General features: G+C 39.9%; 1 long non-coding RNA gene across 1 annotated transcript; it reads right to left on the reverse strand.

Annotated features, from left to right (window-relative positions):
* Positions 1–8,834: 8,834 nt before the first annotated feature.
* On the reverse strand, positions 8,835–21,986 carry LOC122733506. Its single transcript, XR_006353891.1, has 6 exons — positions 21,859–21,986; positions 20,807–21,091; positions 19,149–19,240; positions 18,546–18,664; positions 15,072–15,170; positions 8,835–11,149 (listed from the first exon to the last, which is right to left on the reverse strand). It is a non-coding gene; the product is annotated as an uncharacterized LOC122733506 (long non-coding RNA).
* Positions 21,987–22,458: the final 472 nt, after the last annotated feature.

Raw genomic sequence — 22,458 nt, forward strand, 5'->3', positions numbered from 1 at the left:
TCTCTCTCTGTCTCTGTCTCTCTCTCTCTGTCTCTCTCTCTCTTTTGAATCTTGTTCTCATTCTCTGTGTCTCTCCCTGTTTTCATCTCTCCCTGTCTCTATATCTCCCTGGCTTTCTCTTCCTGTTTCTGTCTCTCCCTGTCCCTGTCTCTCTCAATCTCTGTGTCTCTGTTCTACTATTCCTCTTTTTCTGTGTCTTCCTGTCTCTGTCTCTGTCCCTCTGGTCTCTTTTTCTCCATCTTATTCGCTGTCTCTGTATCTCTTGTCTCTCTCCATTTTTATCTCTCCCTGTCTCTTGTCTCTCCCTATATTTTTCTCTCCTTGTTCTTCTCTCTCCCTGTCCCTTTCTCTCATCTCGTTTTCTCAATCTCAGCCTCCATCTCTCATGGTCTCTGTCTCTGTGTCTCTTGTCTCTACCTTTCTTATCTCTCCCTGTCTCTGTCTCTCTTTCTCTCTTGACTCTTTTTCTCAATCTTAGTCTCATCCTCAGTGTCTCTCCCTGTTTAAATCTCTCCCTGTGTCTCTCTCTCCCTGTTCGTGTCTTCCTCAGTCTCTGTCTCCATCTGTCTCTCTCTGTTCCTATCTCTCCCTGTCTCTGTGTCTCTTGTCTCTTTTTATCAATCTCAGTCTCTGTCCCCCATCATTTCATTCTCTGTGTATCTGAGTCGCTTGTCTCTACCTGTTTTATCTCTCTCTGTCTTTCTCTGTCCCTGTCTCTCAGGCTCTCTGTCTCCATCTCTCTATCTCTATCTGTTCCTATCTCTCCCTGTCTCTGTCTCTCTTGTCTCTTTTTATCAATCTCAGTCTCTGTCCCCCATCATTTCATTCTCTGTGTATCTGAGTCACTTGTTTCTACCTGTTTTATCTCTCTCTTTCTCTGTCCCTGTCTCTCAGTCTCTCTGTCTCCATCTCTCTCTCTCTCTCTCTCTCTCTCTCTCTCTCTCTTTTTCCTATCTATCCCTGTCTCTGTTGCTCTTGTCTCTTTTTCTCAATCTCGGGCTCTACCTCTGTGTCTCTTGTCTCTTCCTGTCTCTTTCTCTCTCAGTCTCTGTCTCTCTGTCTCCATCTTTCTCTTTGTCTCTCCCTGTCTCTTTTTCTCTTGCTTCTTTTTCTCAAACTTGGTCTCATTGCCTGTGTGTCTATGTCTCCCCCAGTCCCTGTCTCTCTCAGTCTCTGTCTCTGCCTCTCTGTCTCTGTCTCTCCCTGTTTATATCTCTCCTTGTCTCTGTCTCTTTGTCTCTCTTGTCTGTTTTTCTCAATCTTGGCTTCTGTCTCTCCCTGTCTCTGTCTCTCATGTATCTTTCTCTCCCTGTCTTTGTCTCTGTCAATCTCTGTCTCTCTTGTCTCTTTTTCTCGATCTTAGTCTGTCTCTAATTGTCTCATTCTCGGTGTCTCTGGGTCTCTTGCCTCTACCTGTTTTTATCTCTCCCTGTCTCTGTTTCTCTGTCCCTTTCTGCCTCTTTTTCTGGCTCTCCCAGTCTCTGTCTCTGTCTCTCTACTTTCTTTTCCTCAATCTTGGTTTCTGTCTCTATGTCTCTCTCTCTCTTTTTTTTTTTTTTTTTTTTTTTTTTTAGTGAGGCAATTGGGGTTAAGTGACTTGCCCAGGGTCACACAGCTAGTAAGTGTGTGTTAAGTGTCTGAGGCCGGATTTGAACTCAGGTACTCCTGACTCCAGGGCTGGTGCTCTATCCACTGAGCCACCTAGCTGCCCCTGTCTCTATGTCTCTTGTCTCCCCCTGTTCCTATCTCTCCCTGTCTCTGTCTTTCCCTATCTCTGTCTCTGTCTCTATCTCTTTCTCTCTTGACTCTTTTTCTCAATCTTAGTCTCATTCTGTGTCTCTGTCTCTCCCTGTTTTAATCTCTTCCTGTCTCTGTATCTTCTTGTATCTGTCTCTGCCTCTCTCTGTCTCTGTCTCTCCCTGTTCCTGTCTCTGTATATCTGTCTCTGTCTCTCTCTTTTTCTCAATCTTGTTCTCATTCTCTGTGTCTCTCCCTGTCTCTATATCTCTGTGGCTTTCTTTTCCTGTTTCTGTCTCTCCCTCTCTCTGTCTCTCTCAATCTCTGTGTTTCTGTCCCACTCTGTTTTTCTGTGTCTTCCTGTCTCTGTCTCTATCTCTGTCCCTCTGGTCTTTTTTTCTCCATCTTGTTCTCTGTCTCTGTATTGCTTGTCTCTCCCTGTTTTTATCTCTCCCTGTCCCTTTCTCACGTGTCTTGTTTTCTCAATCTCAGTCTCCATCTCTCATGGTCTCTCTCTCTGCGTCTCTTGTCTCTACCTGTTTTTATTTCTCTCTGTCTCTGTCTCTCCCTGTCTCTGTCTCTGTAAGTCTCTCTATCTCTTTCCTCTCTTGACTCTTTTTATCAATCTTAGACTCATTCTCTGTCTCTCCCTGTTTTAATCTCTCCCTGTGTCTATCTCTGCCTGTCTGTGTCTTCCTCAGTCTCTGTCTCTCTCTGTCTCCATTCTTATCTCTCCCTGTCCCTGTCTCTCCTGGTCTCTGTCTCTCTTGTCTCTTTTTATCAATCTAGGTCTCTATTGCTCATCATTTCATTCTCTGTCTCTGTGATTCTTGTGTCTCCCTGTTTTTGTCTCTCCCTGTCTTTGTCTCTCCCTCAGTCTCTGTCTGTCTCTGTCTTTCCCTCTCTCTCCCTGTTATTTCTCCATGTCTCTGTCTCTCTCTGTCCTTCTTGTCTCTTTTTCTCAAACTTGGTCTCATTCTCTGTGTCTGTTTCCCTCCCTGTTTTTATCTCTCCCTATCTCTGCCTGTCTCTCTCAGTCTCTGTTTCTCTGCCCCTCTCTTTCTCTTTTTTTGTTTCTCACTGTCTCTGTGTCTGCATCTCTAGTATCTTTTTCTCAATCTTGGTCTCTGTTTCTGTGCCTCTTGTGTCTCCCTGTTTTTACCTCTCTCGTGCTTTCTCTGTCTCTCTTGTCTCTTTCTCTAAATATCACTCTGTGTCTCTCATAATCTCATTCTCTGTCTCTTTTCTCTCCCTGCCTCTTTCTCTCTCAGTTTCTCTATCTCTGTCTCCCTGTTCTTATCTCTCTCTCTCTCTCTCCTCTTTTTCTCACTATTTGTCTTACTCTCTGTGTGCCTCTCTCCCTGTTTTACTCTCTCCCTTTCTCTATCTCTTCCTATCTCTGTCTCTCTGTCTCTCCGTGTCTCTGTCTCTCTCACTCCCTGAATCTCTCAGTCTCTGTGTCTCTTGTCTCTCCCTGTCTCTGTCTCTCCCTGTTCCTGTTTCTGCCTTTCTGTCTATCTCTATCTCTCTTTGTCTTTTTCTCAGTCTTGGTCTCTTTCCCTGTGTCTCTCCCTGTTTTTATCTCTCCCTGTCTCTATCTATCTTTATATCTCTCTCTGTCTCTCTTTCTGTCTCTCTCTTTGTCTTTGTCTCTGTCTTTTCCCTCTCTCCATCTCTCTGTCTCCCTCTTTGTCTCTCTGTCTGACTCTGTGTCTCTCTGTTTCTCTATCTCTTTCTCTGTCTCTGTCTGTCTCTCTGTATCTCTCTCTATAATTTTCTGTTTCTCTCTTTTCCCATTTTGTTTCTTCCTCTTGCTATTTCATTTGCCCTCTTCCTCTCTCTATACTTCTCTCTTTATACTTCCCTCTTTCTCCTTCTATTCTCTTTTCCTTCCCTCCCTCTTGCGCATTCCCCTTGTCTCATTCTTTCTTTCTCTTTCTGTTTCTCCTCCTCTCTCTGTTTTCCTTTCCCTTCCTAGCTCCCTCTCCTTCATGATTTCTATATTTCACTTTCTTGTACTGTCACTCTCTCCCACTCATCTCAATGTCTCGGGTCTCGGGCGCTATCTCTTCCTCTGCATGTGCTGTCTACTCTAATTCCCTGTCCCCTTCTCACTATCTCCCCTTCTCTTTCTCTTTCTTTCCCACCATCCCCTTTCTCCTTTCCCTTTCTCTTTGCATCATGTTTCCCTGTGACCTCCCTCTTCTCTGTCACTAGCCCCACCTCTATTCTTCTCTCTTTCTATATCTGCCTCTCTTCCAGTTCATGTCTGTTTTTCCCTTTTGCTACTCTCTTTCCTTCTGTCTCTATTTTATCTCCCTCTTCCTTGCTCTTTGTCCATCCTTACTTTTCCTCTCCTTTCTCTTTTATTCTATCTTTTCAACCATTTTCAATCTTTCCTTCCATAGGCCTGTTTCTCTCCATCCTTCTCTATCTCTGTTTGCCTCATCTTTTCCTGCTTTCCCCCTCTCTTGCCTTCTAGTCATCTAATTCTCTTTCTTTTGTTCCATTTCCATCCTTCTCTATGTCTTTACTGTCCATCATCACCATCTTTCTCTAGTGCTTGTTCTGTCTCTCCCCCATCTTCTGTCTCTCTCTGTTTTTCCTGTCTCTATGACTTTTTCTTCTTCTCTGTCTCTACATCCATCTTTTTATTTCTTCTTCTCCCATACCCACTCCCTCTCTCTGTACTTTTCTCACTGCCTATCTCTGTGTCTGGCTTTCTCTGTCTCTGCCCTTCTTTCTCTCTGTCTCTACCCTTCTGTCTCTGTTTCTCTCTGTCTCTGTCTCTCCCTCTTCTTTTCCTGCTTTTCGTCTCTTGCCATCCAGACAACTCATTCTCTATTTTTTATTCCATTTCCATCCATCACTATGTCTCTCATTTCCATCTCTTACTCTCTCCCAATATGTCCATCTTTCTCTGTCTTTCTCTCCTCTCCTTTCCCTTTACATCCACCCTCTCTGTCTCTCCCTCCCACCATACCCATTCTTCTTTCTTTCTCTTTCTTTCCTTTCTCCATCTCTCTCCCTTTCCTCAATCTCCCTACCTCTATCTCATTCTTTCTTACTTTCTGACTTTATATCTCTCCTCCTTCCCTCTCCATCCTTGCTCTATCTCTCACTCCTGTCTCTAGCCATCCCTTTTCATCCTTCTCTCTGTTCTATCCTTCCATTTATGCAATGGCTGCCTCTCCATTCTCTGTCTCTGTCTTTCCCTCTCCATTGTCCTGTCCCTCTCTCTCCGTACTTATTTATCTCTCTTTTCCTTTTCTGTTTAGTCTTCATTTTTGTCTCTATCTCCCTCTTTTTTTCTCTTTCACACTTACTTTCCTCCCTACCTCTGGCACCTTCCAATTGTCTCATTCTCTCTCTTTCTCTCTCACCTCCTCTCTCTGTTTCTTTTTCCCTCTCTATCCTGGATTCCCTATCGCTCATTATTTTTATATCTCACTTTCTTTCTCCGTCACTCTCTCCTGCTGCACCCTTCTCAATGTCTCTGGCTCTGCATGTGTTGTCCTCTCTTCAGTGTCTTTTCCTTTTTCCCTATATACTGTTCTCTCTCTTTCCCTTTTCCACCCGCCCTTTCTCCCTGTACCTCTGTCTCTGTCTCCCTCTGTCTTCATCTCTGTCTCTGTTTCTCTTCCCCCTTCATCCTCACTCCGTATCTCTCCCCCTTTCCTGTCTATCCCTCTTCATCCTTGTCTATGTGTCTGTCTCTCTATCCCTTCCTTCTCAATTTGCAATCTCTCATTTTGCCTTGCTCTTTCCCTGGTCTCTCCATTCTCCTCTGTCTCCCCCTTTCCTTCTGTCTCCCTCTCCATCTTTATATCTTTTTTTTTTGCAAGGCAATGAGGGTTAAGTGACTTGCCCAGGGTCACACAGCTAATAAGCATCAAGTGTCTGAGGCCAGATTTGAACTCAGGTCCTCCTGAATCCGGGGCCGGGTGCTTTATCCACTGTACCACCTAACTGCCCTCCATCTTTATATCTTTTTACTTTTTTCTCTCTCCCTCTTCTTTCCCCTTCCTTGCTTCTCTCCCACACCTTTTCTTATTTTCTCCTTTTGTATCTTAGCATCTCTCTCTACATCCTTTAGTCTGAGTCTCTACCTCTCCCTCTTTTTTCACCTCTATCCACTATCTTTCCCTTTTTTGACAACTCTCTCATTCTGTCTCTGTTACTCTCCCCCTATCCTTCTCAATTTCTCCCTGTTATCCTTCTCCCTCTTAATCTGTTTTTTTCTGTCTGCTACCTTTCTCCCTTCCTTCTTGTCTCTCCTTCTCCGTCCCTCCCTCCTTCCTTCCTTCCTTCTCTCTCTCCCCCTCCCTTCCTCTTTCTCTTTCCCCTCTCTCCTTTTCACTTTTTTTCTTCTTCTATAACTCTATTTCTCTCCTCTCTCTGTATTCTTCTGTCACTATTTCGCCCATCATTCTTTTCTCTATCTCTTCCTCTCTCTACCACTCCATCTTGTTTCTTTTCTGTCTCTCTTACTTTCTTTCTATCTCCACTTCTTTTTATCTTCTCTATCTCCTTCTCTGTCCTTCTTTTCCACTCTCCTCTTTCCAACCATCTCCATCATTCTTTCTGTCTTCCCAACCAATCTTTTTTCTTTCCTCTTCCTTGCCCTCTCCTCTCCATCCTTCTCTTTCCTTCTCATCCTCTTCTTTTCCCTCTTTTCCCCATCTTGACATCCCCTCAACTGATTCTCCCTCCCTCCATCTCCCCTTTCTTCCCCTCTCATTTTTCCTCTCTCCCCATCTTCTGTTTCTCTTTTGATCAATATCTCATTTGCTATCTTTTTCTCTCACTTTCATCTCCTCTCTTTTTCTCTCCTCTCTCTCTGTCCGTTTCTCCTCTCCTCTCCCTTTTTATTCACCTATTCTGCCTCTCCTTCCCATCTTCCCCAACCTTCTCTCTTTTTCCCCCTCTACAGTCTTCATCTCTCTCCTTTTCCATCTTTCTCCTCCTTTCCTCAATCTCTCAATCTCCCCACCTCTATCTCATTCTTTCTCTTTATTCTATCTCTACATCTCTCCCCCTTCCCTCTTCATTCTTACTCTCTCCTGTCTCTGTCTCTATTGCCCTCCCCCAACTCATTTTGTTCCCTTTCTCTCTCCCTTCCTGACTCCCTCTCTGTATCTCTCTGTCTTTGTCATTTTCTGCCCTTCCATCCTTTTCAATTTCTTTAGCTCACTCTCTCACCCTGCATGTGTTTGTCTCTGTACCTTTCCCCACATTTTGCTGTCTCTCTCTATTTGTCACTCCCTCCTTTTCCCTCTGTCAATTTGCCTCTATTTTCCCTGTGTGCCCCCCCCATTCCCTCTCTATTCTTGGTCTATCTTTCTTACCTATCTCATTCTATTTCTTCCCCTCCTTTTCTCTTTTCTGTCCTTCTATCTATCCATGGCATTCTCTATCTTGTTCTTTCCCTTCCTCTATCCCTCTCTCCATACTTATCTGTTTATCTGTCTCAATCCTTTGGTCTTACTCAATTTCTGTCTTCATCACTCTTCGTCCTTCTCTCTATCTCCATCTTCTTTTCTCTTTTTTTCTCCTTCTTGTCACTCACAGGCTTCCCTTATCACATTCTCTCTCTCTCTCTCTCTCATATTGCCCATTCTCTCTCAACATCTCGTCTCCCTCTCCTGTATCTGTCTATACCTCTCCATTCTTATATTTCTCTCTTGTCTTCCCTCTCTCGCTTTCCCTCTTCCTCCCTCCCCATCCTTCTCTTTTCCCATCACCATCATTCTCTCTACTGCTGTCTCTCTCTATGCTTCCCTTCCTGTCTCATTCTGTGTATCTATCTCTCTCCATCTTTATTTCTCTCCATCTCTCTCCCTCTATATCTCTAGCCCTATCTCTCTCCTCTCTTTATGTCACTATCTCTCCCACCATTCTTCTCTCTACCTCTCTCTACCACTCCATCTCTTTTCTCTTCCCTTCTATCTCTACCTCCATCTCTTTCTCTCCATCTTCTCTACCTCCTTCTCTGTCTGTTTTCTCTCCTCTGTTAATCCATCTCCATCTCGTTCCATCCATCCCATTTTTCTTCCTCTTCCTTACTTTCTCCTTCTCTACCCCTATCTCCCTCTTCTTTTCCCTTTCCCCCTCAACTCATTCTCTTTCTTTCTATCCGTTTCCATCTTTCTTTTTGTCTCTCCTCTCTACCAATATCTTCCTCTCAATCCCTCTCCCTCTCCCTCCCTTCCCCCATTCTCTCTCTGTGTGTATGTATGTATGTGTGTGTGTCCCCCTCCTCTCTCTATCATTCCCTTTCACTTTCCCTCCCCAGCTCCCTCTCTCTATTTCATTCTCTGTATCTCTCTGTCTCATTTATTCTCTCATCTTCCATCTTTCTCAATATCTTTGGATATCTCTGTACTCATACATTTTCATTTTTGTCTCTTCCATCTTTGTCTCTTTCCTATAATGTCCGCTTCTCTCTGTCCCTCCTTTCCTCTCTTTTTCTCTAGACACCTGTCTCTGTTTGCCTGTGTCCTCCCTGCACCCTCTCTCTCAGTTTCTGTTTTGCTTTCTTTCATTCTCTAACTCATTCTGTCTTTCATAGAATCTCTCCACCAGTTCCCTCTCCATTCTCTGTCTCTTTCTCCTGTCTCTCAGTATCCCTATATACCATTTTATTTCTCAGGGTCTACCTCCCTCTCTCCTTTTCCCTCTCTCTGTTCCCATCCTTCTCTCACTTTCACTATCTTCTTGCCTCTCCCTCCCCTACTACCTCTCCTTGTCCCATTCTCTGTGTATCTCTCTCTCTCTTCATCCTTCTCTCTCTTCCTCTCTCTTCATCCATAGTTCCATCTCTGTCATTGTCTCTGTTTTCTTCCACCTGTCTGTCACTATGTATTACCCACTATTCTCTCTACCTTTGCCACTCTCTCTCCCACTACATCTGCTTTTTCTCTTCCATCTTTCATTTTCCTTCTGTCTCCACTTCTTTCTTTTCCTCTTCCTTCCTCCTCTTTCCCTGTTTTCTCTTTCCTCTGTCTATACCTCTCCATCCTTCTGTCTTTCTATCCATCCTCTATTTCTTTTTCTCCCTTTACCTCTCCTCTCCATCCTTTTCTGTCTATCTCCCTCTTCTTTTTCCTCTTTTCCCTGTCATGTCCTCCCCTCAACTTATTCTCTCTCTCTCTCTCTCTCTCTCTCTCTCTCTCTCTCTCTCTCTCCACTTCCCTTTCCTTTCCTTTCCTTTCTGCTGTCTCTCTCCCAATGTCTATCTTTCTGTCCTGTCTCTTCCTCCATCCTTCCCTCTCTCTATATAAATTTCTTTTCCCCTCTCCCTTCCTAACTCCTTCTCTCTCTTTCTCTCTGCATCTCTCTCTTTGTCTCTGTTGTTCTTTCCCCTTCCATCCTTCTCAATGTCTTTGGATCTCTGTCTCCCCCTGCATTTCTCTTTTCTCTCTGTCCCTTTCCCCTTCTCTCCTTGGCTCTCTGCCTTGACTTCCCTTTCTCCTCCCCCCATCAGTCTGTTTCTTCTCTGTCTGTCTCTCTTCTCTCCAGCCTGATTGCCCTGTGCATTCTTCTTATCTCTCCCTCCTTCCTTTTTTATCCTTCTTTCTTTCTTCCTGTCTCCATCCTTACCTCACTTTCTTTCCTGTATTTCCCTTCACTCTCTCTCCTCCTGCTATTGCTCTCTTTCTACCCATCTCATTCTTGATATATTTTCTCTCCCCGTATCTGTCTCTCTGTCTCTGTCACTCTCTCCTCTTTCTCTCCCCAACCTCACTCTGCGCCTCTCACCTGTCTGTCCATTCTTCTACATCTTTCCCTCCCCCTTTTCTCACTCTTTTTCTCTCCCCGCTCCTCCCTCCATTCTCTATCTTCACTCTGTATTTCTCTCCTGTTGCTGTCTATAAGTGTCCATCCTTCTCTCATGCTCTCCCTCTTTCATCTACCTTTTTGTTCAATCTCTCTATCCTGTCTATGTCTATTGCTCTCTATCTTGTTCTCTCTCCTAACTACCTCTTTATTTGTTTCTCTTTTTCTTTTTTCTCTTTCCCTTCCCCTCTATGTTTTTCTCTTACTATTTACCTGTCTCATTCTTTCTTCCTGTACCTTATTATCTCTCTCCAACCTTTGATCTGACTCACTCTTCCTGTACTCCCTCCCTTTTTCCTTCCTCCTCCCTCTCTACTGTCTCTTTTTCATTTTCTCTGTATCTCTTTTCTCTCTCTGTTATTATGTTCTCCATTCTTCTTAATGTATGTCTCTCCTTCAGCATGTTTTTCTCTCTTCTGTCTCTCTACCTGTCCCTTGTCTCCCTTTTTCTCCCTTTTCCTGTGTGACTCTTCTCTGTTTACCTGTCACACTTTTCCTTCCCTCTCCCTCTCTGTCTCCCTCTCTCATTATCTCCTTCCCTTTATACACTTTTCATTCTCTCCTCTTTTTCCTTCTCCATGTTCATCCTTTCCTCTGTCTCTGTCTTCCTCTCCATCATTTTATCAGTCACTGTCCCCACTGTTTCTTTCCCTTTCCCTCTTCCTCCATCCTTCTCTCTCCCTTTCCCTTTCCATCCTTATGTCTGTTTATCTTTCTCTCTCCAGCTCCATCCTTCTCTCTCCTTCCTCTGATCTCCCCTATCTATCCAAATCCCCTTCCTCTCAATTCTCCTGTATTTCTCTCTCATCTTCTCTTTTTACCTCTCTTTCTCCATCTGTCTATCTTTCTCTTCCTTTCGCTCTCCAATCCCCTTCCATCTCCTGCCCTCTCCCTCTTCTTTGTCCCTGCTCTCCCTCTCTAGTCCTTGGCATATAGTAAGTGCTACATTAATATTCACTGTTAGTATATTATTAGCTATTATGAAGGAAAAGCTTAACCCAACACAACAGAATTTGAGTCCTGTGATTTAAGTGGACTCAGAGAAACTATATTTATTTTAAAAAACACATTTATTGCCCACAAGTGTTTGCCCAAAGCCTTAATATTATCCAGCATCTGAAATACACTGGGGTGTTAGCAAAAGGTTTATCTTAAGACTATTTGCTGGATGTAAATTTTGTTCTAAAGTTTCTAATTCATCCTATCATAATATTATTATTTTGTTAGTTTCAGTGCTGCGCTGCCCATATTAGTTATATGAAGACCTGAGAACTGTACAATCATAAGTCAGTATGGTTCTTGGAAAGATCTGAATTCTCTAAGTGGGTGATACTACTAAATTGTATCAAAAGGAGCATTGTAAGTAAGTGAGAGTTAAATGACAAGATAGCATTGTCCTAGGGAGGTTGAATTGTAACATAGCATAGTTTTAGACAGTGGTCTTCTATAATTCCTTACCTCCTGCCAAGACCAGGTGCACAGAATGGAACGAAAGAAATAGACTGTTCTGCCAACATTATTGAGATGCATAGGTCATAATAAACATGCCAATGAAAAAATAATGATGAAAAATCTGAAAAATAGTTGCATTGAAATTAATTTTACTGAAATAAGATCTGATAATTAGTTACATTGACATAAGTTTTGACAAATATTTGTACTACACATGAGTTATTTTTAGATACCTAGAGAAGGTCCTACTCTGATGTTGTATTAAAAAAAAAAAAGACTTCCCTTGTGGATTTCCCTCATAGTCTCTCCATACCTACATACATATACTCTGGATGCTACTATTTTCCTTTTTTCTTTCTTTCATTCTTTTCTTTTCTTTTTATTTTTGTGGGGCAATGAGGGTTAAGTGACTTGCCCAGGGTCACACAACTAGTAAGTGTCAAGTGTCTGAGGCTGGATTTGAACTCAGACACTTGACACTTAGGGCTGGTGCTTTGCCCATTGACCCACCTAGCTGCCGCCTATTTTCCCCTTTTCAATTAACTCTATTGTATCAAGGATTGGCTCCACATAGGCTCACTTCAACCTAACATAAACCACAAAATATACTCTCAACGATCAACTACATTTCTATGAAATAATAATGAAATACAATAGGCAATAATAGAAAGGAAAATCCCATTCAAAATAACTAAGAAAGGCTTAGAATGGGTCAATCTACAAACGCACACAAATATAAAGTGTCCCTTCAATAACTGGACAATTTAAATACCAGTGCTCATATCTGGGCTGTGCCAACAGAATAAAAATGACAAGACTACGCAAGTTAATTTAGACTTTCAATGCCATGCCAGTGAAATTATTTGAGAGGTACTTTATGGAATTTTATAAAATAATAACAAAATTCATTTGGAAAAACCAAAGATCTAAAATATGAAGTGAAATGATCTGAGGCAGGACTGAAGAATGAAGACCTCAAGACTTCAAATCTATATGTAAAACAGCAGTCATTAGAACCATCTAGGATTGGTTACAAGTAGATTAGAAGTAGAGTGATGGAAAAGACTTGACAAGGGAGAATCAACAATAATGGAATTTAATAAGCCAGTGTTCGACAAGATAGAAAACATATGTTACTCTTAAGAAATTACTCCCAATTTGGTATAAAAAACCTGCTGGGGAAACTGGAAAACAGTCTTATAGAAATTAGGCTAAGATTGCACCATATTTCAGAATTCATTTTCAAGAGATACATGACCTTACTATTAAAGACCACACAATAAAAATATTAGAAGAGAAACATATCATATACCTCTCACAGTTATGGGGAGGAGATGTATTCTTAAACAAATAAGGTAATTACAAAAGATAAAATAAATACCTTAAAATAAAGAAAAAAAGAAAAGCTTCTGCATAGACAAAATGAATGAAACTTGAATAAGCAAGAAAGTGATAGAATGGGGAAAAATCTTCATATCAAGTTTCTCTGACAAGATGTTGACATCTAATATATGTCTAAAAATTAACAGATATATAAGACTATGATAAGAGATTCACTTTTAGATAAGTAGTAAAAGTTCTCAAAAGAACTGCAAAATATTTACAACTGCATTTAAAATTCTCCAAATCTTAACAAAGAGACATTCAAATAAAAACAACCCGAAGGTTCCACCTAACACCTGGAAAATAGGCAAAATGATAAAAGATGAGAATAATCAGTGTTGGAGGGGTTGTGGGAAGTTAGGCACATTGATGAATTGCTGGTGCAGCTGTGATTTGGTATAAGCATTCTGTAAAGGAATTTGGAATTATGCAAAGAAAGTAACTAAAATGTCCATAACCTTTTACCAAGAAACACCATTATTGGGTTTATTCCTCAAGGGAGCCACTGACAAGAAGAAAAATCCATATAGAAAAAAAAATATTTGTAGCACCACTTTTGGAGTTAGCAAAATATAAAATAAAATAAAGTAGATGCCCAACAACTGTAGAATAGTGAAGTAAACTGTGGTACACTACAAGAAAGGATGAAGATGAATACAGAGAACTTCAGAAATTGATGCATAGTCAAATAAGAAGTAATATACACAAAGGTTTCAAAAATGAAAAGCACAATCACACACAGAATTTTTTTAATGTCTTCAAAATTATAAAGAGAAAACTTGACTTGAAAGAAGAGGTGTTAGAAAATGCTTATAACCCAACCCTTAGCAGAGGTGTGAGATTTACAGTTGTTGCATACAGCAAATATTTTAAATTTTTTTCAATGTGTTGAAATGTATTGTGTTATTTATTTTATTTTTTTTCTTTTTTTCCCATTGTATAAGACACTATTTATTATGTGGAATGGCTCTCTAGGAGAGGAAGAGATGCTGGAAGAAACCATAGTGATTCAAAAAACAAAATATAAGAACTTATTTTTAAATAATTTTAAAAGCTCATATAATATAGTTCTCAGGGGTGGAGATGTTTTTTGAAAAACAAAGTATAAAGGAAATTACAAAGATTAAAAAAGATAAGTTGGATTATATGAAACTTAACACCTTCTACACAGACAAAATTAATGTACCTAGGATAAGAAGTGAAGCAGCCAAATGTGAAAAAATAATACTAAATTTCTCTGAAATTCAAACTCTAAATATTTGTATGTGTATTTATGTATGTACATACATAGATAAATAGACAGATGGTCATTCTCCAATAGATAAGTGGTCATAAGATATGAACACAAAGTTCTAAAAAAGAAGAATTGCACAGCATTGACAATCACGTGATAGTTACACCCATCTACACATAACTAATAAGAGAAACTGAAATCAAAACAACCCTAAGGCTTCAGTTTATACCTTGAAAATTAGTAAAGGTGAGAAAAGAGGGCAAAATATTGGAGAAGCTATGGGAAGTAAGGTTCACTCGTGCCTTTATTGGAGCTGTGAATGAGTGCATCCATTGTGGACAGCTATTTGAATCATAAAAAGCAAGTGACTCAAATGTCCATATCCTTTGACTCAGAGATTCTGTTCCTAGGTTTATACCTCAAAGGGGCTATTGGTAAGAAGAAAAGTTACCACATAAACATCACTTCTGGGCATAGCAAAGAATTGGAAACAAAGCAGACGTCCACCAACTGGGGAATAACTAAACAGATAGTGCTATGTGAATGTCATGGCCATTACTGTCATGTCAGAAAGGATGAATGTGAAGAATAGAGGAAGACATAGAAAGAGCTACAAGAACTGAAGGATACCCACATAGAGTTTAAGATAAGGGGCTAGAGCAGTATCTATTATGCTTCAGCTGAAGTAAAAAAAAAGCATAGGTAGCAATCATGATCTCAGAAAAAGAAAAAAATAGATCTAATTTAAAAAGATCATCAGGGAACCTACATTTTGCTAAAAGGGACTGTAGACAATGAAGAAATAGAAATACTAAACATATATGCACAAAAAAATAGCATCCAAATTTTTAAAGGAGAAGTTGAATTAATTACAGGAGGAAATAAATAGTAAAACTATAATAATGGGGGGGGCTGAATTTGCATCTCTCAGAACTAGATAAATTTAATCATAAAATAAAGAAGAAAGTAAGGAGATGACTAAAATTTTAGAAAAGTTAAATAATGATAGAACTCTGGAAAAAACTGAATGAGAATAGAAAGGAATATCTATTTTTTCTCAGCTGTACATGGAAACATAATTAACTGGAAACTAATAATCTAATACTAAAGAATTAGTGAGTAAAAGAACAAATCTTAGTAAAAATCAATAATTTCATTAAAAATATTAAACTTTTACTCAACTTTCTGCAGCTATGGCTTATAGACCCAAGAAACACCTGAAGCATGTGGTCACCCCCAAGGTGTAGATGCCAGACAAGCTGACTGACATATTTTATCCATTCGGTTTTCCAAGAATCTGAGGTAGTGCCTCCTACTCATCTTCTTCTGCAACCAACTCAAGTATGTCCTGACAGTGGATGAGGTTAAGATCTGCATGCAGTAGTTTATCAAGATTAATGGGAAGGTCCACACAGACACGTCTTACCCTGCTGGCTTCAAAGATCATCCTAATTGAGGAGGCTGGTGTGCATTTTCCATCTCATCTACGACACCAAGGGTTGTTTTAATGTTCATTGCATCACAGCTGAGGAGGCAAAGTACAAATTATGCAAAGTAAATAAAAGATCTTTTTGGTGAACAAAGTCATGATGGCGCTAAATTGAGTCAAACTGGTGGGATCTTTGACAGGAATCCTCCTCCAACACCTAGGCTCTCTTAAGTTGTTAGCAATAAGAGCTATCAGTGGCAAAAGCTTTGCCATGAGGCTCTCTGACATCTTTTTGTTATTAGAAAAGGTAACTTCTCTGCCTCAAGAAAAGGACATTAATCTCACCACTTGAAGAAGAATCTCATAACTTGCTGAAGAAAGAGATAAGAGGTTGGCCACCAAATAGTGTTAATCGGTAAAGGTTTGCAGATTACATTCTTCCTTGGCCCAATAAATACCTTGCAAAATCAGGGGAAAAGGGGGAAGATAATGACAACAATCAGACAATGCACCAAAATTTGTGAGGTACATCAAAATAGTGCTTAGGGGAAATTTTATATTTCTAAACGCTTAGAATCAGTAAAAAGGAGAAAGTACAGATAAATGAACTAGGCATACAACTAAAAAAACCCAACCAAACAACTAATGAACAATCTCCAGTTAAACACCAAAATACAAATCCTAAAAAATCAAAGGAGAGATTAATAAAATTGCAAGTTTAAAAAAATTAAATAATAAAACTAGAAACTGGTTTTAATGGGGTAACCTTATAAAATAAATAAAATTATTGGTTAATTAGACTAAAAATAAAAGTCAAAAACCAAATTACCAGTATCAAATATGAAAAGGGTGAATGTGCCACCAATGAAGATGAAATTAAAGCAATTATTAGGAATGATATTGCCCAATGATATGCCAACAAAATTTACAATCTAAGTAAAGATTAAAATTTATAAAAATTTAAATTGCCCAGATTAACAGAAGAGAAAATAGAATCCTTGAATAGTCATATCATATTGTACACCAAGAAAAGATCAAAATGGATAAATTATTTAGAAAAATTAGTGGAACATGTAAAACTTATCTGTCAGACCTGCTGTTGTTTGTCCTTCCTTCTCAAAGACGACCATGACATTGGGGTAATATGAATTGAATTGGATTGGATTGAAGTGAGGGAGGGCTGTGCAAGTCACCAACCTCACTCTTTCTTCCAGAGCCACCTGGGGCCATTGGCAAGAAGTATATCAGGATAACTGGAGATGGCACCAGATGTTTAAGGCAATTGGGGTTAAGTCACTTGCCCGGGGTTACACACCTAAGTAAGGGTCTGAGGTGAGATTTGAACTCAGGTCCTCCCAACATCAGGGCCAATGCTCTATTTACTGCACCACCTAGTTGAACCTGTCAGACCTATGGATAAAGAAACTAAGCCAAACTGATAAAAATAAACACCATTCCCCCAACTGATTTGAACAAGTAGTATTCAGAAGAAGAAATCAAAGCTATCAAGAAAATATTTTATATGCTCTAAATCATTTTTAATCACTTCCAGAGAAAGAACTGATCGACTTTGATTTTAAAATAAAGCATTTTTTTCATTTTCTTTATTTTTGTCTTGGAACATGTTTTTTTGTTTGTTTGTTTGTTTGTTTTTTTTGTTTTTTTTTGTTTTTGTTTTTTTTAGTGAGGCAATTGGGGTTAAGTGACTTGCCCAGGGTCACACAGCTAGTAAGTGTGTGTTAAGTGTCTGAGGCCGGATTTGAACTCAGGTACTCCTGACTCCAGGGGCGGTGCTCTATCCACTGCGCCACCTAGCTGCCCCTTGGAACATGGTTAACATGGAAATATATTAGGTACAGATGGGATCCTACAAAATCCCTTCTATGACACAAATATGATCTTGGTGACTAAACACAGGGAGTTACAAAGAGAAAGAAAACTATGAATAAATTTTAATAATGATTATAGATAATAAAAATTTTAATAAAAGATTAGCAAGGAGGCTACAGTAATATATGCGAGGACCATGCCATATATTATGTCAGGAATGGAGGTCTAGTTCAATATTAGGAAAACTACAAACAAAATAACCCATATTAATAGCAAAACCCACAAAATCATAAAATTATTTCAATGGATGTAGGCAAAGTTTTTTTTTTTAATAAAATACAATGCCAATTTCTGTTTAAAAAAAAAACTGAAAAGGATAGAAATAATTGGAGATTTCCTTAAAATAGTAAGAACTAGGAATAACAGAAAGTTATTAGTTATTAGTGGATTTAGTATTTTCTTCCCAAACTCACTAGCAGGTGTGCTGAGTGGTTTTCAGCCTAATAGACAAAATGCCTCAAAAGAGACCTGTAAATATAGTGTGAAAGTAAAGTTTGTTGTTACAAAACGAGCAGAATGTATAGTTAGTGTTCGTTTTAGGATGCCAATAGGCCCAGCCTATAAGTCTGAATCAAAACGTAGCAAACAAAATCTCCTTTAATATAAAAAAATCTATACAGGTTGTTTAGGATTTGTAGAAATCTTCTGAGCAGGTCTGTTTATTGAGCACTTTCTAATTTTGCTATGGTCCAACGTTTTATTTTAACTGTTCTTCTATCCTCTTAAAATATTTGAAAATTTTGTTGTCTTTCACTTTGATAGCATGGTAACAATTTTGTGTTGCTTTCTAAGCTACATTATTACTTAATTCTATTCTGAAAAACTTTGACTTGCTTGAGTGTATATATATATATATATAATATATATAATATATGTTATATACATATATATACATACACATATACATATATATAAAGGGAGCCTTAATGGGCTTGTTTTCATAATTTCGTATTTCATATTTTCATATATTTTGTATTATTGTTTTTAGCTGAAAGTATTATAGAAATGAGGGTGAGAAACTTAGAACTAAAGTTATACTTAATAAAATCTACTCCATGCTTGAACTATTTTTTTAAAAATGGTAAGAAGTGTATCTAAAACAAAGAGCAAGTTATATTGGTACTGGGGAAAACCTACAAACCTTTCCAATAAGATTGAGATAAAATAAACATGTCCACTGCAGGTTGACATTTTACTAGAAATTCAAGGCATAAAAATAAGAAAATAAAAATTATTTGAAGAAAGAAGTACTGGGAAAGAAGAAATCAAACTACCTGTTCATGTTGGTGATATGATGGTTGATTTCTTAAATCAACTAAAAATTAGCTGAAACAAAGAAAAACTTCAGTAGTGTAGCGTAATATATAATAATATATAATATATAATAAATAATATAATAAACGCAGACAAATATTCATCATTTCTGTATGTTACCAATAATCCATCAGGCAGGCTGGTTCTTTGAGGAAGGTACAACTATCCTTTACCATTCCTTTTCAACTGTTCTTTCCAAGACGTTCTGGGTATTTGGGGGAGGGGGGACTACATCATTCTTAAAACAAAAAGAGGTGCTAGACTCACCCTAAATAAATAAATCTGATGCGATGATGGGAAGAATTCTTGGTATGGAACCCCCTGGGATTCTGAGGTCCAGGTAAGTGTCCTTCTCTGTCATTAGAGAAATTTTCAGAATTTTAATCCTGAAACCAAAGGGGAGTACATTCTTTTTTTTCCACCAATAATTATATGCATTTTGTCCCACTAAAATACAGTCCTATCCACGTGTCAACATTGTTCACATTGTGTAGCATTTTAAAAAGAGAGTCTTAGGTGTCGTCTGTTATGGCCAAGAGCTATGGAGAAATGAGAGGAGCAAGGGAAAAATACTTTTCACATCTACAGATAAGGGAAGAGGTCAAGAGCAAACAGGTTATACAGATGATCACAGAAAATAAAATGAGCAATTTCAATTATGAAATTGAAAAAGCTTTTGCACAACCAAATCTAATGCAATTAAAATTAGAAGAAAAAAATTAATGGGGTATAATTTGCAGTCAATTCTTTATTAAAGGATATATGTATATATATATATACATACATACACATACATATACATGTGTGTACATGCATACATAAATGTATATATAGAATTGATTCAGATTTATCAGACTAAGAGCCACATACCAATAGATAAATGGTCAAAGGCTACAAAGAGGTGGGCTTCAAAGGAAGAAATCGCAGCAATCAGCAACCATATGATGAAATGCTCCAGGTTCCTAATAATTAGAGAAATGCAAATTAAAGCAACTTTGAGCTTTCACCATCCAGCCATCATACTGGCTGGCAAGGATGAAAAATGAACCACCACCCCCCCCCAAACACACACACACACACACACACACACACACACACACACACTTCCCAGCTTTCTTCTCTGTGTTATCTTCCTCCATTAGACTGTAAACTCCTTGAGGCAGTTCTTTTTGGTGTTTGTTTCCTAGCACAGTGGATGGTGCATAGTAGGTGCTTAACAGGTGTTTATTGACTATTAATGAGCAAACTAACAAATGCTGCAGAGGCTATAGGAAAATGGGCACAGTGAAATCACTGCTAGTAGAGATGCAAATTGGTCCAGACATACTGGGAAGCAATTTATAATTGTGCCCTAAAGTTCCAAAATCTTGGCCCAAGTGTACCACCACTGTGCTATACCACAAGGGGAGGAAAACAAAAGGAAAAGGACCCATCCATACAAAAATATTTATAGGAAGTGCTTTTTGAAGTAATCCAAAACTGGAAATTAAGGGGGTGTCCACCTCTGCTGAGATAACTAAATAAACTGAGGTCCATGAATGTTGTTTTTGCTTGTCCTTTTTTTTTCTCGGAAAGGACCATGACATCAGGATGATGTCATGACTTGCACTGAATTAGATTTAAGTGAGGGAGGGCTGTGCAAGGTCACCAGCCTCACTCTCTCCTCCAGAGCCATCTGGGTACAGTGGCAAGGTATACATCAGGATTACTGGAGATGGCCCTGGATGTTTCAGGCAATTGGGGTCTAGTGTTGCCCAGGGTCACACAAGCTAGTCTGAGGTGAGATTTGAACTCAGGTATTCACAACTTCAGGGCCAGTGCTCTAACCACTTTGCCACCTACCTACTCCTATATGATGTAATGGCAGGAAAATATTTTGTTGTGCCATTAGAAATGGACAGTTTCAGAGGAACCTGGGAAGAACTCTTAAGATCTGATAAAGATTGAAGTGAGCAGAACTAGAACAACTTACACAATGACGGCAACATTGTACAGGAAAAAAAAACCTTTAAAAGCTTTTAGAATCCTAATTAATGCTGCCCAGTGGTCTGCATATGAATCAGGCTACCCACCTCCTGCCAGGGAGGTGATGGACTGAAAATCCAGAATGACACCTGCCTATTTGGACATGGTCAAGAGGGGAACTGCTTTAGCTAGAATATAGAAAAGTATTGTGAGGGTTTTGTCATTGTTGTTGGGAGGGGGCACCAGGAGTAAATGTTAATAAATGCTTATAAAAATTAATATAGGGACAGCTAGGTGGTGCAGTGGATAGAGCACCAGCCCTAGAGTCAGGAGAACCTGAGTTCAAATCCGACCTCAGACACTTAACACTTACTAGCTCTGTGACCCTGGGCAAGTCACTTAACCCCAATTGCCTCACTAAAAAATTTTTTTAAAAATTAATATAAAGACCTTTCAAATAAAAGAACTGCTCTTCTAAGTCCAACTAAATTGGTTAGATGCCCTAAGTAGGAATGATCCTTTTGTTCATTTTTAAGTATTTAAGATGGGGAAGTTACTCATACCTGGCTGGCCTCATTATGAAGCTATATTAGCTGCGTATTCAGTTCAGTGAGTCTAAAAGAGGTGACGTTTACCCTTGTGAAAGGCTTCACGACACTGATCAATGCAGTGAACCAATTTAGATCCTTGAAGACTGTAGATGAAGCACAGCGGCCCACATCTTGACAGCTGCGGAAATCTAGATGCAGAATGCGTCACATTTTCTGACACAGCTGAAGTGAGGGTTTGTCACCCTTGACGGCATATTTGTTAGCATATTTGTTACGAAGGCTGTCTTTTTCTTTTTTCTTTTATTAAACGAGGTGGAGTGTGGAAGGTGGAGAATACAGATGCGGAAAAAGGAAAAATAAAAACAAAAACAAGATAGTCACTAAGGCATCTTTAAAAAAACAAAAACAAACAAACAAAAAACAAAAACACAGAACAGATGAGGACAAAAGGAAGGCCAGAAAGAAGCACTGGCAGCTTTGAAAAATGCAGATTGCATTTGTTATATATTTTTTAAATAAATTAAGCTATAGATGGCAAAGATCAACAGGTGCACGGACAATCTCTTTTTTTCCTGTTGTATGAAGCATATGGAAATGTCTATTTTGATTGGCGTTTGTTGAGTCAGGATAAAGAATGAATAATAATGAATGCATAATAATGCATGAAGGAACGAAAGAATGAATGAAAAGGTACAAAAATGAGGTATTTAGCAGACTTGCTTTTCTGCCCCCCTCCCCCATCAGCCCCACCTTCTGGGCAAGGTTCCATGGGGGGGGGTGGCGGGGGGGGGGGATGGCGGGTAGGGTGGCGGGGTCCTCATGGTGGAGGGGCGGTGGGGAGGGGGCCACTGTAGGTGAGGAGGAGTCATTGGATGCGTTCCCAGAAAATCTCCATCCCTCCGGACAGAGAGAGGCCTGGGCACATACAGCTGCGGATCCATCCATGGGTCAAGTCTGGGGGTGGGGGTGGGGCAGGGGGCGCAGGCACCTATCCGCCCCTAGGGGGTCTGGGGAGGGGAGGGGAGGGAGGGGGCACAAGGGACGCCCCGGGGGTCCTTACTTACCTCCCCCACACAGGGGGCTCCCGCGGAGGATCGAGCGGGCCGGGGGTCCAGGACGTCGGTGGGATGGCGCTGGAGCGGGTGCTGCGGCCAGCTGCTCTTTGCAGAATGCGCAACAACCCAGCCCAGGTGAAAACCGCAGAAAGGAGGAGACTATGACATCATAATCGGAAGCGGGGGGGCTTGACGCAGCCAATGGAATGCAGGCCGGGCGGGGTTGGGGGGGGGGGGGAGGAGTGCCACCCCTTAGAACAAATCTGTTCAGGCAGTTAGTAAAGATTTGGTGAGCTCCTTTTCTTTTCTTTTCTTTTCTTTTCTTTTCTTTTCTTTTCTTTTCTTTTCTTTTCTTTTCTTTTCTTTTCTTTTCTTTTCTTTTCTTTTCTTTTCTTTCGTGTGTGTGTGTGTGTGTGTGTGTGTGTGTGTGTGTGTGTGTGTGTGAGGCAATTGGGGTTAAGTGACTTGCCTAGGGTCACACAGCTAGTAATTATCAAGTGTTTGAGGTAAGATTTGAACTCAAGTCCTCCTGACTCCAGGGCCACTTCGCCACCTAGGTGAGCTCCTAATAAGTGTCCTACATCTAGCCAGGGATGGAAATCAGAGAGG

Source organism: Dromiciops gliroides, chromosome X (genome assembly GCF_019393635.1).
Source record: "Dromiciops gliroides isolate mDroGli1 chromosome X, mDroGli1.pri, whole genome shotgun sequence".
NCBI classification, from domain to species: domain Eukaryota; kingdom Metazoa; phylum Chordata; class Mammalia; order Microbiotheria; family Microbiotheriidae; genus Dromiciops; species Dromiciops gliroides.